The sequence below is a fragment of the Dasypus novemcinctus genome, chromosome 10 (assembly GCF_030445035.2).
Source record: "Dasypus novemcinctus isolate mDasNov1 chromosome 10, mDasNov1.1.hap2, whole genome shotgun sequence".
In the NCBI taxonomy this organism is placed as follows: domain Eukaryota; kingdom Metazoa; phylum Chordata; class Mammalia; order Cingulata; family Dasypodidae; genus Dasypus; species Dasypus novemcinctus.
Window position 1 is genome coordinate 22,503,829 of NC_080682.1, and position 19,785 is coordinate 22,523,613.

The 19,785-nt window shown below is 36.4% G+C and overlaps 1 pseudogene; it reads left to right on the plus strand.

Annotated features, from left to right (window-relative positions):
* Nucleotides 1-13,742: 13,742 nt before the first annotated feature.
* On the plus strand, nt 13,743-18,474 carry LOC101412154 (olfactory receptor 5M10-like; annotated as a pseudogene).
* Nucleotides 18,475-19,785: the final 1,311 nt, after the last annotated feature.

Here is a 19,785-nt window from a genome sequence, read left to right on the forward strand (position 1 = left end):
CTATGGATTTACTTGACACTTTTATGTAATTATTTTTACACCACAGTGTGCTTCTATAATGCAACACTTTTTTCCAACAAAGATCTCTAAAAACAGAATCTTACACCAAACTAACCTGATTTTTTCTCAACAACCATTTCCCTAAGACAACAGAAATGCCTAGGCAGATCCCTCAAAGGGAGTAGTCATTTCAAATGCTGAAAAACATATGGTGTCTAATCAGAACTAATATAGCTATTAACCCATTCAATGATCAGAAGAAAAGTTCTCTGAGTTTGTTGGTAGTGGAAGAAATCACAATAGAAAAGTTAGTCAAATTTGACAATACAAGTATTTAAACTTAATAGGCACCCAACTATTTTGCAAAGTATTTACCACCAATAAAATAAAGTGGTAAAATTATTAAGATATGGGAAGCTCATAGAAATAATTTAAAGCACTAAATTTCTGATACATAACAATGTTAAAGGTTATGAATATAAAATTGATAAAGGTGTCAAAATTCATGTGTAAAATATTAATCATCAAAATATGAAGTGATATTGTTTTTAATGTTTCTACATTTAAGAGAATTAAAAAAGACTGGCACTATTATATATTAAGTATCAAAAAAAGATTAATACAGTTTTTCTTGGAATCTATTGAACATAATATTTTTTTAAAAAATTAAAAATATTTGTACAATTTAATCAACTATTCTGATTTTAAGAATCTGACAAAGATCATTTAATGAGACCATACAATATTTGTCCTTTCATGCCTGACTTATCTCACTTAGCATAGGGGGTGCACAAAAAAATATACAAGAATATGCTATGGGCCATAGTTATTGGTAATAGTCTGATCATGTTCTTTTATAATCTGTAACAAATGTTCCAGAACAATGTAAAGCGTTGGTGGAGGGGTGATGTCTGGGAATTCCATACATTATGAATTATTGTTTTGTAAGCTCACAACTTCTCTAATAAGAAAAGAATCTGCCAAAGATAGAAAAGAAATTTGGGTGAAGATTTTCATTGTATTGTTATTTTAAAAACTGAGTGAGAGAAAGGAAGCAAGTAATATACGATATACAACCTGTAGTCCTCACTTTGTATGGTACTCTGTTAACAAAACCTGTCCTTGTTTTGCACCATTTTCAGTTACCATGGAATGGTGTAAAGGGAGTGCAACCTGCATTTAATAACCAGGAATACAAAGCTCCTGCTGGATAGAAGTTGGCTGTAAATGATTACTAATCAAGAAAGGATATGATGTTTGTGATCATAAAGTAGTGTGTGAACATTGGGTGATGCATATTTGAATTAAAATGTTAGTGATCAAAATGAAGTTTTGAAGTTCACAGCCAAAAAATCAAAAAATATTTTTACATAGTATTTTATGAAGATAGTATATTACAAAAATAAATACATGTTATGGTCAACTTTGTAAAATAATAGGATTAATGAGAAGTGAAACTACTTTTTCATATCCTTGTGCAAATTTTTCAAAATGAACAATCACTGCTTTGCTAAGCAACAAAAAAAATAAACAAAAAACTGCAGAATAAGTTCAGATTTTAGGACATATAATAAAAGGATGTTATTTGTTAAAACTGGTACCTTAATATGAAAGTAGGAAAAAATGGGTAGTTACAAATATACCCTATATTAATATTGAGCTGGATGGCCATTCAAGTTGCTTCTAATTACCTCCTGTTATTTTCCCTTTATTATCATTGTGTGTCTTAATAGTTTGGAATTCTTTAGGGCTAAACATATGATCATTTGTCTATTAGGTGTGGGGAAAGGGGGCAAGTCACTGTCAATACCACTATCTACAATCTCTTGATGTGAAACACCAAACTTCACTTTCATGCAGAAGTATACTTTTTGGAAAAAAATTTACAGACAATAATTGTTTTTCTGAGCTTAAATATGACCATCATTGTAGCATAAGATGGCATTAGAAAGAGAATAAATAAATGAATGATGAGTTGTATCCTTTTATCCAATGGATATTTTCTGTGTTCATGTTACATCCCTTAAATTGATGCATATGAAAGGAAAACGGAAAACACCAAAGCTATTGATGATGTAGTGAAATTTGGGTACCAATTTCCTAATGCTGGAAAAAATCAATATAAAAATATGTAGGAAGATGCTGTGGAAATCTGTCTTAGTAGAGCATCTTATTCGAAGCAAGAGCATACATTTATGAAGATTTTCCTACAAAGGAAAAAAAAACCCAAAATTGCCTAAATATTTTTAGTGATGCAATAAAACTTGGCATATAAATATTGAGCTCTATTATTCATTTAAGAAAAACTTAATTTCATAGATAAAGCAATCTGGAATGTATTTAGGTTAAAATTTAATTATGAAACACTGTAACAAAATTTTCTTGCATATCTGAGAAGTAGTTAGGTTAAAATACTATATGGGTAAATAAAAAGTAGATTAAAGTTAAAATAAAATAAATAGTATGTGGGTAGAGAAGAATTGGAAAGTAAATTAAATAAATTTAAAAAACACCAAGTGATTATTAATGATATTGTAGGGTGAAAATACTAAAGTCCCCTCAGGAAAGTTAGAAATGGAATCTCCAGTAAAGAAATCTCTTTTGATTAAAGAAAAGTGATGAAACAAATTATCATGCCATAAATGCATATAAAATATTAGTTTTTGTTGAAATATTACACAAAAAAATATAAGGAATTCCCATATGCCCCACTCCCCACACCTCCCACTCTTCCCCACATTAACAACTTCTTTCATTACTGTGGTACATTCATTGCAATTTATGAACACATTTGGAGCATTGCCACTAAAAATGGATTATAGTTTACATTGTAGTTTGCAATCTTTCCCACTCAATTCTGTAGATTATGGCAGGATATATAATGGCCTGTTTCTTTCAAAGAGAAAATTTGTTTTCATCAAATGAAGCTATGTAATATATCATATGAATGTAATTCAGTTTCTTATTCAAGATAAATTTGTAAATCACTTTACATTTGCTTATAAGAATAGATAAGAGATACTCAATAGTGATGGCCAGGGAGTATAAATTAGGATTTCTTTGCTAAATAATAAGGTGAAAATGAGTTCTTGAGTAATATTAAAAAATGTGGCCTTGCATTATCAGAAACAGAAGATTTCTGCTGCTGTCTTTCCTATCAATCATCACTTTACAGTCATTATTTCCATTTGACTCTTACTTGGTTCTAAGCTATGCATATATGAAAGATGTTATTATGACTATTCCAGAGAATAACATTTAGGTATTATAGAACCAAGGCGGCAGATGCTTTTTGATTGTTTTTGAAATTCACTATTTTGGAGATGACTACAGAAATGAAAGTTTTCTCTATTTTGCCAAAGTTTCTCATGAAGACTGTTCAAAGCCTGTTCTCCCATCCTTACACTTCAGACTGCAGGTAAATGGATTCAACATGGTACTCACAAAAAATATGAAACACTGCTACTGCTGAGATCAGCTCAGCAATAGGTTGGCTTGAAGGGAAGGCAACACAGAACTTCATGAAATAAAGGACGGAGAGAAAGACACAAGAGAGGAGATAAAGATGGGACCAGGGGACTCACAGCTTCTGGAACTGAGAGCCTTAACCCTAGTTTCCACATGTTACTTATTGGAAACTACTGAGCAGCTGTTTGCTATCAGAACTGCAACATCATCTACAATAACAGGGAACAACTGCAACATCTACAATAAGGAACAACTGCAGCACGTACAAAAAGGAACAGGCCATACAAAGTTCAAATACAATCTAAACTCTTTTTCCCACATGCTACAATTTTCTCTTGTTCCACAGACCGCTCATTTGCTGATCTCAGATTCATGCAAGAGAGGAATATGGTGACAGCTGTCAGATGGGAGCCACAGGAGGAGACATCTTTGTGCAGCCCTTCACTGGAACAGACCCTCATAATGGTGATGAAATGAGAACAGGGGAAATAAGGATTATGAGCAGGGAAGCTTTGAGGTTGATCCCCAGTGAAACAAATAAGGTGGTTTGCTTTATGTAAGTGTCAGAGCATGTCAATATTAAGAGGGGTAGGTCGGTACAGTAGGAATGGTTGATGGTGTTGAATCCACAAAAGTCCAGGTGGGAGGTCATCAAACCCACTATAGAACCCATAGGTAGGGGAAGGTGACCAAACAGTTGTAAACTGGCCTGGATATTGGGTTGCCCTGCTACAGGGGATTGCAGATAGTCATGTACCAGTCACAGGTCATGGCACCAAGCATGTAATACTCTGTAAGAACAGGGTCACACACAAAAAATAAAACCCTGCAGATCAACACCATTAGCTATCAGGGCAGTGCAAATCAAAACCACAATGGGATACCATTTCACACCTATTAGAAAGGCTGCCATTAAAAAACAAAATAACAAGTGGTGGAGAGACATATGTACACTCATTCATTGGTGATCGCAAAGTAAAATGGTACACCCCCTGCTGAAGACAGCTTGGCAGTTCCTCAAAAATCTAAATATAGAACTACCATATGACCTGGCAATCCCACTATGAGGTATATACTAAAAGACTTGAAAGCAGGGGTTCAACCAGATATTTATACATCATAGTTCACAGCATTATTCACAATTGTCAAAAGATGGCAATAACCCAAATGTCAATCAGCTCTTGAATGGATGTCTACAATGAAATACTTTTCAGCTGTGAACAAGAAATCCTGATGTATGCGATAATAAGGATGGACTTGAAGACACCATGTTGAATGAGATAAGCCAGACACAAAAGGACAAATATTTTATGATCTCACTGAATTGAAACAATTAGGATAAATAAAATCATAGAGTCAGAATCTAGAATATGAATTGCCAGGAGCTGGGCTGGTGATAGGGAATAGGAAGTTAAGACCTAAAGTGTACAGGGTTACTATTTGGAATAATGGAAATGTTTAGGTAGTAGATGGGGCTGATGGTAGCCCATCATTGTGAACACAATTAACATCACTGAAATATTTATTTGAATATGATGAAAAGGGGAAATGTTAGACTATATATGGTAACTAAATAATTTTTTAAAAAAAAACCCATGGATCTATGCTATACAAACAGGGACCCCTAGGATAAATCATGGGTTTTAGTTAATAGTACAATTATAAAAATGCACTATCATCAATTGTAACAAACATTCCACATCAATGCTAGGTGTTATTGGTGGGGTGGTATAAAGGAATTCTGTATTTTATACATTCTTCTGTAAACCTACAACTTCTCTAATACAACATAAATAAGTAAAAATAAATTTTATAAAAGAAGAAATTAACACGTTGCCAAGCACCCAGCTTTAGGAAATGTTTTTTCTCAGATAAAGATAAAGGTAACAAGGCATCTGAGGAGAGACATCAGTGGCATAAAAAATATCCACACGAGCAAATGTGTGAGGAAAAAGTACGTGGAGGTTTGGACCTGGGAGCTAATCAGATTAATAAAATCATCCCACAGTTTCTGGTCAGAGAGATGAGACAAACCAAAAGAAATATCACAAAAAAGGATAGAGTGCATTTCTGTCTGACTAGCTAGTACTAGAAGAAAAACCTTAGTTGCTTCATACCATTGCATTTGGGAATTACCTTCATCTTCATATTTTCTTTTAAAGAAGAATTTGCCAGATATAAAAAGAGAAATAAGTAATATGCAGCCCAAGAATAGACAAAATCAATGAGCATTAAAGCACATGGGTTTTGAAAGGAGAAGAACAAAAATATTTCCCTTAGACTTAAAAGAGTTACAATAGGTGCCATCATGGTTTTAGGTGCTGATCAAGGTGTGTAACACATGTGAACAGCAATTTTGATGTCCATGTACCATATTCTGCTGCCTGAGTTGTAACTCCCAGCTTAACTCTGCTAACACATATGGCATTTACTTTAGCCCATTAGTGTCTTTAGTAAGGCCAAGGAACCTGGGCCACTGATGCTCAAGCATGCCCTGCACCCATTGTCAGATCATCATACAATACTTGAGGGAAAGGGCTAAGTGGGTGATTCTGGCTCAACTAAACAAATTGCTACCAAAGGCAAACCTCCTGTAAGTTGGGAAGTGTATCCTTCCTGAGAGTTCTAAGTCTCAGCCTGGGCTATACATTCATACTCATTCAGTCGCTTTCATTTCCCACTTCTCTAACAGCAGTGGAACACTCCTAGTCCTTGATGTCCTGTTCTTCCCAGCTCCTTCATACTCGATTAACAACTGAAAGTCTGGACTGGACTGTTTCTTCACCTAATTTCTATCTTTTATCTCACATCTCTCTGCTTATCTCACAAAAACCCTCATTTATCCCACTGCCATTCCTAAACACCTTATATCCAAACCATAAGAGGTCAGCTCAAAATTCAAAATATTTTGTAGTGAATCTCATAACCACTTGTCAACACTTCCTCTTGTGCCAATCAAGTCAAAGATAAAATAATCTCTTCTCCAAACTACTGCAATGTTCTCCCTTCTTCAATACATTAAAGAATTTATTCAGTGAACACCAGCCAGTGATCTTTCATAAACATAAAACATCATGTTGCTGATGAAAATGGCCCAAGTCTTTCCATTACTTTTTTTGGTGATGATTTCCAGTTATGTTACAGAACTGAAAGTGTGGATCTTCTTACCCTCCAGATGTGAATTACCTAATGTTCTATTTTGTATCTGTTGATTCATTTAATTTAAAGCCAGTCATTTCTTGTAGGCAAAGTAAGTTCATAAATTGAAAAAGTATTGTGTTGTGTTTCTGTATTAATGAATATAAGGAAATTACTGAATTAGAAAATAATAAAGAAGAGTTTTCTTCAAACAAGAGCTATCATCCTGTTTTAAGGAGAATCAAATCTTTAGGAATTTACTTATTATGCAAACAAGGGACCTCCACATTAACAGGTCAAGCAATAAGGGCCACCAACTCTAAAATCCTACAAGGAATTTCTATTCCATAACAAGATTTCAGGCAGAAAGATTTTATTTTTCTTTCACTTTATTGCTTTGCATAAGATATCAGGAAATAAAAGCACAAACATTACAATAGAGCAATCTTTCCAACTCAATATGAGAAAACTACTATAATAAAGCTCAAATATTCAAATTTCATGGGTTAGTAATAAGGAACTTTTTAATATTGACATACGGGTTTTTCTCTGCTGATTTTCTCACAACTTAACCCATGAGTTGAAGGTTTGCCAAAATTTGGGACTATACTTTGGTCTGAAACAGTGAGTATACCAGTAGATGCGAACAAGTGAAAATGTCTCTTGGTTCTTTTATCCTCTAACTAATGCAATGACAGATAAAATACAATTATTCTTTATACTACTTTCAGGCCTCCACCTAATCATTAACTTTGTGAATGATCCTCATTCTCAGTCCTGACTTTAAGTAAAAGTTTGATAAAGTAAACTCAATGGGTCAGTCTTGTTCAGTACAAATCCATAATGTACTTCCTTACAAGGACTCTCAGATCAGACCAGTATTTAGTCTTCCTTCCCCTGATTATGTCATTCTCCTGATATTAAGATGAATTCAGATCCTTCCTCTCTCATCAACCATACAGGCCTACTTCTAGCACTCTTTATATGACCTCACTTCAAAATTTAAGTTCTGATGGGAACTCTTTCACCTTGACTAAAATAAATATAAAAACTCACCATCACATATTTTCCCTTCTGTATTCTTGAAAGTGATCCCTAATTTCTTTGTCAATGTTAAGAATCCATGCACTCACATATCAAGCAGGATATACAAATATTGGATAGGGATTTCATCCTCAAAGGAGAATCTAGTACAACAAAACATTAAATTAATATTATGCCCTTGAGGTGCAAAGGGTATTTTAATTGCCTCTTTAGAATTATTCATAAAACACTTTAGGGAAAATACCTAAGACATATATTATCAATCTTTCTAGCATCTGACAAAATATGTAAATCAACTTTCACAGGTAGGACATTTTCTCCTTTTGTACACTAAAAATTTCAGCTTGTTTTATTTTATGATTAGTATTCCAACAATGTTGGAAAGAACAATAATTTCATCAGTTGCACTTGACTTTTCTATTCATATATTAATGATTCATTGTATATCTAAATTATTAATTATTATGTGCAATGTTGTTCTACTGTATGTCTGCCAGCTAAATTAGCAGGTGCCTACAGTGCAGTCCTTGAAGAGTATTTGCATCAAAATCTTATATTCACAATAAATGAATGCAGAAAGAATGGCTAGAGCTGGAGTCAAAAGCTATATTTGAACATTATCTGTGCTTTCCAAGACAAGTATTTTCATAAATGGGTTAGTGAAACAAATAATGAGGACCACAAAATCCACACTCTTCCCAGATATTTGCATGTTTTATATACTGTTCAAATGCCACCTTCTCAGAAAGGCCTTCTTTGAACGGCTACTTTCAAGCATCCTTAAATAACAACATTTCTCTTCAAAGCACTTGAATCTACCTGACATTTGGTTTTTTTTTTAATTTTTTCTATTTGTTTGATATCTGGCCCATCTACTAAAATATATGTGCCAAAATGTTGGGACATTTTCTTCACTGCTGTTACCCTAAATCCTAGCCTAGAAGAAATCTGACTTTGGATTATAAATGAATAAGTGCCTGTCTCAGTTTACAAAATAGGACAATGTAGCAATATATCAAGGGATAAATTTAGATATTTCAGGGTTTTTTGAAAGAAATTATACCATAGAAATATGAGTTTCAAATGGAATAGATGTACTGAACATTTATCTTCTAATTTGTATTTGAATAAATCATGTATGAGAGCTCAAGTGCCCTGAGATCAAAACTTCACTTGTCTAATTAAATGATGTAAAGGGCATGCTGCTTTTCATCTAATTTTCTTCCCCTTTTGACTTTTTTTAAAACTTTTTTCATGAAATTAGAAAAAAATGCCAAAAGTAGAATTTCCATATGTGTATGTTTGTGTGTGTGCAGGGGTGGGGAGGGGGGAGAGAAAGAGAGAGAGTGAGTTTGTAACAGAGAGGTGTAAGAAAGAAATCTTTTTCTGGAAGGAAATAAGGCTCACCCGATTGTGGAGAAGAAAAGAATTTATTTTCAAACTTGCAAGAAAGGGGTGCACAACCAGAAAATGTGGCTGGTACCCCAAACAAAGAAAAATGACACAATTTATATTCCTAAGGCTAGCATGCAAGCCCTTCCCGTGTTTCTCCATAGATTGAATCTCTTAGAAGTTACAACCTATTTGAGAAGATCTAACTTTCCCAAGCAAAAATTTGTCATTAACCGCTTCCCCCATCACATTCCAGCCATTTTCGTTTTCACCTGCTCCCCTTTGCCAAATAAGGAATGGAATTTAGTGCCGAATTTGTATTGACTTAGCTCTTTACTGGGCTTCTTTTTACTGCCTATAGGAGTGGCTTAAACTGGTTTCCTTTGTTTCTGCTTAACTGGGAGTGGGAGACTGAGTCAATAGGTGGCCGGGTTACATTAATTCATATTTTTTTTCCTTTATGTGAAAACTAAACTAATCTTCATTTCTTGCGTTTGCTCCTCTTACTTTTAAACTGTTTTTAGTTTTTACATTTCCATTTTTAAAAATTTTTAAATGCTATTTTACACTCTTTATCATAAGGATCTCCTTTTTTAAGGGGGTACAGATTGTTTTGCCTATACTGTGTGGGCATTTGTTTGGCTAGGGCATTTTAATGAGTTTTAACTAGCTCTTGGGCACATGGAATGATACAGCATCCAGCTGTGGTAAGCACCCCAGCTGAGATCATCAGGGAAGTTAAGATGGACAGTGCAAACCCTTTCCATTTTCTAAACCAATTTTTAAGCCATTCTATGAGTGATTTGCTAATGCCAGAACTCTCTGCTAATTTCTCAGATAAGGCTGTTAGGCCTTGTCAAGCTTTAGTGATAGTTCCATTAGGGGCAGTTTATTGAGGATGAATGTACAGCAACTACCTTTAATCATAACACAGACTCCCTCTTTTCCAGCTAGCATTATATTTAAGGACATTCTATTTTCCCATGCCATTTTATTAATAGCATTTCATTGTTTTGCAATTTCTTTACTTGCATTTCTGGTGTAATTAATAAATCTCTGTTGATTATAATAAATATAATTAATCCAGTTTACATTTTTATTAATGGTGACCCACCAGAACAACAATGACTTAAACCCAGCTGCTACCTGATTTTTAGCCTTAAATTTATTTTTTTTTGATGAGGGAAACCATTTTATTAAATGTAATTGTGAATAATAATGAATAATTGATTCAATAAGTGAAAATTATAGAAATTTAAGAGGAAAAGTAAGCATATCATCTTTTTTTAACTTTTTTCTTTTTTTAGATTAAAGGTAATAGATCACAAGGAATGTTACATTTAAAAACATAAAAAACAACAACAACATAATGTTGTAGAGAAATCAGGTGTGCGCGGTATCGAAGGCCAGGACACGAGAGTACTGAGAAGAAGTTGGTTTATTTTGACCGGCCGGGCTCGGCCGACTCTCGTCCTAATAAAAACCGAGCCCCGAATAGAATTTTGTGTTCCCTTTTATACAAAAAAGATATAAGGGTAGGGAGTTAAATGGTGCTTTTGTGGAAGAAGATGAGTTTCCTTGTTAGTTGTTTGAGTACCAGATAAGTTTTTTATAGTACCCCCATATTTTAGGTGAGCTTGAATTAGCATATCGCTCACATCTCAGGTGAGCTTTAGCATATAGCTCACATCTCAGGTGAGCTTTAGCATATCCCTTACATCTCCGGTGAGCTTGAATTAGCATATCTTTCACATCTCGTCTGGAGGCAACCCTAAACACATTTGTCTTACATCCTTTTTGAACAGAGACTATAGGGCCTATATTACTTATTTGGCCATCTTGGGGACTAGGTACTCTTGGAAACAAATTTGAATTTATGCACAAGCTATATCAATAAGAGGTTCCCATATAACCCACTCTCCAACCCCCACCACATCATTTTTGTAAATTGTCTCCTCGGAGAACTCTTATATTGTTTCAATAGATCTGCTCATTAAAAGAACCAAGTAAACTTTTTTTCTCTTTCCCTCCCTAGGATGATATTTTTGCTTTTTTGAAAAAATGCCAAGGTGAATGGGATAGCCAATTGGACTAGAGCACAGGTTTTGCCCCACTGCTCAGATAGTATTGGTTGGAGAACACCCTTTTCACAGTACCACCACAGGTCTGCTGGAGGTCTGACTAAACTGGAGAAATTGTTAGTATGATTACTGCTTACATTTCACACTTGTGTAAGGCCTTGTGTAAGGCCATAGTTTTAAGGTTCTGGAATCCTTTCCCCTGTCTAGAGAGACAAGCAGAGTGATTCCCTGGGCCCAGACAGGAGGCAGGTATGGCCTTGATATTTCCATTTTTGACCTGTGGGAAGAGAGAGGACAATGTACTACAATTTTCACCAGGAGTAGCATTTTGGAAGAGGAGAACTATGTACTTAAACTCCTTTTCATGCTTTTCCATATCCAGCAGAAAGGATACAATATGAGCTGTGGGCCAGCCTGTTGTACAAGCATAACAGTTGCTTTTGTTTAGACTCCAGACTGTATATTTGATTCATTTTACCCAGGCATTTGTGTCCCCATATTCTATTTCTATTTTTATGGTTTGCTTTAAATCTTTTGCCTTAAGTATCCTAACTCCTTTGGGATTATTTTGAATTGGGGAACTGACCTTTGGTGGGTTTTCCTGTCGTATTTTTGAAGGGTTAGCTGGAGAGGGCGTTGTTGATGCTATATCTACAGGGGAAGAAAGGACTCAGATACGGAACCTCACCAGAGGATTTTTAACTGTAATATTTGCTTCCATTTTATATACTCTATTGACTACTTGGTCCCTGGTGCTGCTCCCAGTTTCTAATTTGTCTGCTTTCTTAATAGTTATTATTACTGGATTGCGCTGAAGACTTTTGCAGTTTGGCAGAGTATTACCTTTATAAAAGGTTATCTTACCCTTTAATGACCTCGAACTTGGTATGACTCATCCTGTATTACAGTCCATCCCTTATACTGAGTAGTTCACCATACATCATCCCAGGAGGGGCAAGGAGGGCTCGATTGTAACCATTCCCCACTGGCTCTGGGCATGGGTATTTATTTTCCTCACTCAGCTATCACTGGTGCTTTCAATTCCCATAGTCTATTACTTGGTAGGCATTAAACTGCACTGTTTGGGATTTCAGACTTTCAATTATGTTTATAACTAATTTGATGGGGCTAGTTGCTTCTAGGGTTTGAAACATCATGGCCAGTAAGATTATTTTTACCTGTAACTTAAGGTTTGAATTTTTCCTTTGGTATTCCGATAGGACTAGGGCCATTGTTGACTAGGACAATACACAGCTTAACCCCCTCTCCTTCCTAGTTATTGTTTTCTCAGTGTGATCTTTAAGGAATCTGGGGCTGAAATTATTTTCAAAGATTCAGACGAAGTTGTTGGGTACTTATCCTTTGGTTCAGGTACTGGTCCTTTTACTCGAGTGTAATGAGTCCAGCCTTTTTCTGCTGTTTGGACTGCTGTTTCAGTTGTTAGTAAGACTTGATAAGGTCCTTCCCAGGTTGGTTGGCGTTTGGACGTTTTTTACACCTTGATTAAGACTCAGCTGCCAGGTTGGTGTTGGAGGACTGCAAATTCAAGAGGCGAAGTCTGAGCCAGCAAACCCCAATTTCTGAGGGATGACAAAGTAGAAGACAAGGCCAGTATATACTTAAAAAAAAAAAAGATTTATTTATTTACTTTATCTATCTATCTATCTATCTATCTATCTATCTATCTATCTATCTATCTATTTCTCTCCCCTTCCCCCCCCCCCCCCCCCACACCCCGGTTGTCTGTTCTCGGTGTCTATTTGCTGTGTCTTCTTTTCCGCTTCTGTTGTTGAAGAAAGAGATCCTGTGACTCAAAGGAGGGGAGTTCTCCAGGCTTCCTAGGGAAGGGCAGACCAAAAATCATTGTGTAAGGAGAAATTCCCGGTTCCCTCCTAGGGGCAGTTTGGATTCTTAACAGAGCTATAGGTAAACATTTAACCCATGGTAATTTGTTTCTAAGACAAACTTAGATTTTTTTCCAAGGTTTGGTTTATTTTTTCACTTTCCCTGAGGATGGTGGGTGCCAGGGTATATGGAAGTTCCATGTGACACCTAGACCCTGCATAATATTTTGCAACACTCTGGATGTAAAGTGACTACCATTGTCTGAATCTATGTTTTCTTCTAACCAATATTGGTGAATGATTTGTTTAAGAATCATTTTTGAAGTTCCTGGTGCTGTAGCTGAAGCAAGAGGGTATGCTTCTACCCATCCACAATAACCAGAACATACTTTAGTTGACCTGTGGGGGCATTTTAGTATAATCAACCTGAATGCTCTGGAATGGTTTGAGGCTGGGCCTCCTCCCCGCTTGCACTTGCTTTCTTAAAACTTTCTTATTAACTTTTTGACAGATTATGCACCATTCACTTATTTGTTTGGCTATAGTATAAAGGCCCATACACCAAAAATGCATGAGGACCAGGTTACACATGGCCTGTACTCCCCAGTGACTCCCTTGGTGCAAAAGTGCTAGTACTTTCCTCATTATTTGCTTATTCAACATCTGCTGGCTGTTTTGAAGGAGCCACTTTCCTTGGCTATCTAAGGTTGCCCCCATTTGTTCTAATTTTTTAACTTTCTTTTTAGAGAATACAGGGATTCCAATTTCTTTGGGGATGGAGAGTATCAGGACCATCAGTTCTAGAGGGGAACAGAGGGAAGCCTTTTTGGCCTTTTCATTAGCCAATTTGTTGCCTTTTGCTGCAAAGGTATGACATTTCTGATACCCATTTATATGTACCACAGATACTTCCTTTGGTAAGAGCAGAGTGGGTAACACTTGTTTTACCAGTTCCACATGGACTATTTCCTTTTCTTTGCTATTGATAAAATACTTTTTTTCATAAATTTTCCCAAAGATGTGGACCACACTAAAGGCATACTTAGAATCTGTGTAGACTGTACCATCTTTTTCCTCTAACAATTTAAGGGCTTGATTTAATGCATACAGCTTACAAGTTTGAGCTGACCAATCATTGGGCAGTCGGCCAGCTTTTTTCACCTCACAAGCTAGTTCATCAATAATAGCAGAGCCATTGCCCTTTTCCTTTCAGGACCCTAGAAACTTATTTACAAACAATTTTTCCCCTGAATGTAAGGGAAGTTCCCCTAGGTTAGGCTAGACTTGGGTTTGGTATTCAATTAAGTTTAAATAATCATGTTCAGGAGTTTTTACCTAGTTGGGACCTTTACAAAGGAAAGAAACTGTGTTTAGACTATGATTAATTGTTATTATTAGCTCCTTTTTTTTTTTATTAGAATTGCCTTATATTTAAGATTTTGGGAATTCATTAACCACCTTTCTGCTTTTTGAGACAAAATAGTCCTAACCTGATGAAGGGTGCTAACAACTAAGGCCCCTCCAAAGGTTAGTTTCCTGCTTTCTTTTACTAAGAGAGTAGTTGCTGCCATGGCCTGAACACACCCTGGCCATTCCTTGGAGACAGGGTTCAGGATTTTGGAAAGGAAGGCCACAGGTTTCTTTTGGGCTCCCTAGATCTGGGTTAGGACTTCCAAGGATGTCCCCTTATCTACTGTAACAAACAGATGGAAAGGACTTTTGAGGCTAGAACAGGGGCTTGCACCAATGCCCGTTTGAGCTCCTTAGAAGCCTTTACTTCCTCTTCCTTCCATTTTAATTTGTCAGACTCCTCCTCCATCAGTTTTTGGTATAACCCTTTTGTTTGGGATGCATAAGAATTTATCCATAAACTACAATATCCCACCAATCCCAAAAATCTTCTTAGTTTTTTTTGGGTCTGGGGAAAAGGTAATTTAGAAATGGCTTGAATTCTTTCTGGGTTTATCTTTCTCCTTCCCTCACTAATGAGATGACCCAGGTATTTGACTTTCTTTTCTACAAATTGTAGCTTACTTTTTGACACTCCTAGCCCTTGATCCCCCAGGATATTCAATAAGCTTTTTTTTGTTTGGACCACTATCTGCCTTTTTTCACCTGATAATAGCATATCATCCACATATTGTAAAAGGGAAATTTTAGATGGGAGTGCAAATTTCTCCAATATTTTTTTCCAGTTCCTGCCCAAAAAGGTTGGAGGATTCTGTGAAGCTTTGGGGTAAAACTGTTCACTTATATTGCTGTTTTTTTCCTGTAGAGGGATTTTTCCACTTAAAGGTAAACAAGTCTCTACTCTCTGGATTAAGGGGACAGGCCCAAAAGGCATTCTTTAGATTTATTACACTGAACAATTTATGATGGCAGGGGATCTTACTAAGAAGAGGGTATGGACTTAGGACTACCAAGTGTCAAACCTGAATGATTTGATTAATGGCCCTTAGATTCTATACCATCCTCCAACTACCATCCAATTTTTGAATGGGCAATATAGGAGAATTGAAGGGGGACATGCAGGGCTCCAACAGTCCATCCCGAAGGAGGCCTTTGGTGATGGGTAGAAGTCCCTGCCTCCCCTTAAGGGAAATGGGATACTGTTTTTGACAAATAACTTCTCCTTTCTTTTTTAATTTGATTTTAATAGGGGTTCCTGCAAACCTCCTTTATTCCCTTCTCTCAGTCACACTTTCTCTTTGATTTTTTTTCATCTTTTTCAGTGAGCATGGCTAAGACTACTTCTATTTGCCCATCCTTTACTTCCAAATCTAAACCCATGAATACTATTAAGTCCCTTCCCAACAAATCACTCCTGGCTTCTGAGATGTACAACAAAGGGCTTACAATTTGATTGTCTGCCCAATAAATATTAGTGGAAGAAAGAATGGGGATCTTAAATCCTTCTCCTTTTACCCCTGAGACTGTAAGGGAGCTGCCAGAGAGTTTGGTTTCTCTGGCAAGACAATTACAGAGGATTGGGCTGTGCCAGTGTCCACTAGAAATGTAATTTCTTTCTGATATGGACCCACTCTTAGATTTACTAAAGCCTCCCAGTGGCCTTTAGAAGTGAGGAGACTCAGACCCCCTAATCCTCAAAATTTTGAGGGGGATTACCTGACTCTCTTTCTTTTAACTTGGGTATTCCTTTTTGAAATAACTAGGCCTCCCACAGTGATAGCACCCTGCAGAGTCTTGCATTTTCCTTGTCCCCTTATCTAAGTAAGCCCATTTTGCATTTTTATTTCACCTCTGCCTATTCCCTCCCTGATTTGTCTCCAGTTCTTTCCTAACCATTTGATCAACTGTGTTTATCATAACCTTTGCTTTCTGTTTCTGCTTTTCCTCCTCATTCTGAATCTAGTCTGGGTCTCTTTTTCTTGAGTCTTTTGCTTTGTCCATCTCCAGCCCTTTTCTTCATGGGAGAATGGAAACATGAATTGGGACTCCACACTCACTTCACGCCATATATTACACATCTCCTGCATGCACAGTAAACCTCAGACTCACCGGAATTTCTGACCACCAAGGTAATACTTAATAGCCTTTGTTCTTACCTTGGTCCATGCATGGAGTCACCTGGTTAACAAGAGACAGATTTTCCCTTCCCTTTTTCTCATCCACAATCAGCAGATCTAAGCGTCTGTTTTCCCGCCTCTTGGCTTCCAGAGGCGAGGCCCGTGGAGTCCAAGACCACTTAAACAGCAGGGTGCGCCTCCCTGTCATTCATGCTGGGGGTCTGCTCTCTGAAGCTTCAGAATCCCAGATAAGGCCCCAAAGCTGTAAGAAAGAAATCTTCTTCCTGAAGAAATTAAGGCTCACTTGATCATGGAGAAGAAAATAATTTATTCTCAATCTTGCAAGAAGGGGCTCACAACCAGAAAATGTGGCTGGCAACCCAAACAAAGAAAAATAACCCAATTTATACCCCTAAGCCTAGCACACAAGCCCTTCATCTGTTTCTCCATAGATTGGATACTTCAGAAGTTACAACCTATTCGAGAAGATCTAACTTTCCCGTGCAAAAGTTTGTGATTACCCGCTTCCTCCATTACTTTCCAACCATTTTAGTTTTTACCTGCTCCCCTTTGCCAAATAAGGAACGGAATTTAGTGCTGACTTGGTATTGACTTAGCTCTTTCTTGGGCATCTTTTTACTGCCTACACGACTGGCTTAAGCTGGTTTCCTTTGTTTCTGCTTAACCAGGAGTGGGAGACTGAGGCAGTAGGCTACCAGATTACATTAATTAATATTTTTTTCCTTTATGTGAAAACTAAATGAATCTTCATTTCTTACAGAGAGAGAGATGGGTAGAAATAGAGTAAAATGGTGAAAAAGGATGAAAATGTTTTATATAGGTATTCTAATGTACTTGTTGAAAAGAGTATATTATCCATGAACATTTATCCATGGCTAAAGAGATCTATTAGACAATGACAAAATGGTGAAATAAATGAGAAATTAGGATTGGATAGGAATCTCACATTTCCTGCTATTTTCAATTTTTGAAGGATGAGGAAATATCCTGACCAAATCACACTACAGTGACTGAATTAACTCTATTGGGGCTCACAGATGACCCAGTGCTGGAGAAGATCTTGTTTGGAGTGTTTCTGGCCATCTACCTAACCACACTGGCAGGGAATCTGTGCAAGATTGTGCTGATCAGGACTGTTCCCCACCTCCACACACCCAGTGTATTTCTTCTTAGGCCACCTCTCCCTTGTAGACCTTTGCTATTCCTCCAATTATTACTCCAAATATGCTGTACAATTTCCTCTCAGACCAAAAGACCATCTCCTGTGCTGGATGCCTCACACAGTGTCTTCTCTTCATTGCCCTGGGGATCACTGAGTTTTACATCCTTGTTTCAATGGCACTGGATCGCTATTAGCCATTTGCAGCCCTCTCTGTTACAGCACCAGAATGTCCAAGAACATTTGCATATCTTTAGTCAGTGTTCCTTATACATATGGCTTCCTGAACAGACTCTGTCAGACACTGTTGACTTTTCACTTATCCTTCTGTGATTCCCTTGAAATCATTTTTATTGTGCTGATCCTCCTCTCCTAGTGTTGGCCTGTTCTGACACCTCTGTCAAAGAGATGGCAATGTTTGTAGTTGCTGGCTGTACTCTCTCTAGCTATCTCTTCATCGTTCTCCTGTACTACCTTTTCATTTTTGCAGCTATCTTGAGGATGATTTCTTCTGAAGGCAGGCATAAAGGCATCTCTACTTGTGGTTCTCATCTGGGAACAGGAACTGTTTTTTATGGAACATTATTCTGCATGTAAGTAAGGCCCCCCAATGAGATGTCTGTGGTGGAGCCCAAAACAATTGCAGTCTTTATGCTTTGTTGAGCCCAATGCTGAACCCATTGATCTATAGCCTAAGGAACAAGGATGTGATCCCTGTCCTCCAGCAAGTAGTCAAGGTAAATCTCTTCCACAAAATTGTAGTTCAGATATCTGTTCATTTGAGGTCTTTGATAACATAGTTACTTCCTCCAAAAGACAAACCTATTACTCTAGAGTTATGATTTATCATCATGAATTCTGAATGACCACTCTAGTTAATTTCTCCTCAAATTAAAATTATGAAGACAATTCATTTTAATCAAAACTTTAATATTTAAGTTAAAAATGGTTTATTTGGCAGGGATCCTCTGAAAATAAATTGATTGACATCCATGAATTCATGTAATAATATTTTATTTATTTGGGGATAAATTTTTACTATATATCTTGATGGTTACAATGAAAATATATCTTCTCTGAAATTTATGGCTCATAGATCTTTAGTGAGATTCAAGATAAAATGTTAGTTTTGGACATTTGACAAATATTTTCTACTCCAATGTGTGTACAGAACAATATTTTAAAAATTGCTTTGGCAAATTTTTAAATATTTGAGTTAATCATTGGTTTAGGTTTTCTATAGGTTTCCCCCAAATCCATTTAACAGACATCTTTTTACCTTTTATCAATATGATGGTCCTCAGTTTTGGAAATAAACTGACAATATCTACTTATGAGTTTCCAAAAATAATGATCCAATTCAATCACTAATATAGTATAATGGCACCCCAGGCCTTTGGTAAATGAAAGGTGTAGTAGCTCTGATATAGGGTTAATTTACTATGAGTCAAGAGGGTTTATTAATTGGATCTGTAGATCCAGTAATACCCTGAAATAATGCACAAAGTAGTAGAGGCATTGGAGGACAAGACCGAAGTTTATTTTTGTTCATAAAGGGGCCTGTTACTCCAAAACTTTAGGAAACATTGACTTGATCTACCTGGCCCAATAATCACCAAAACTTCCATTGAGGAATAGTAATAGTAAGGAAGGATATATACAAAGATACATAATTCATACACATTTATTCATGCATTGTTGTCAACAAGATGATTACATATTGGATCATATATATTTAAGCTTTATTAAATTGCTTTAAATGTTTTGCATTTCATCATTGTGCACTCGTAGCATGACTATAAGAAATGCTCATGCAAAATCCACTAGCATTTACTGTAAAATGTTCAAATTTATTTTCCAGAAAACTTTTTAAACTGTAATTTTTATAAAAGTGGTCCCCATCTCTTAATCTTAGCTGATTGTACATGACTAGACTTATCAAAGTCTTTCAGAAGCAGAAACTAAAAAAGAGAGTGGGTATTTTCTAAATGACTAGAATACAGTGCTAAATTTCAGAGCTGTCCACTTGTTTATTTCTTTGGTGTTGTCTATGAGAGTTAGGCAACAGGAATAGCTGACTACAGGGAGATGACACAAGAGTTTATAAATGA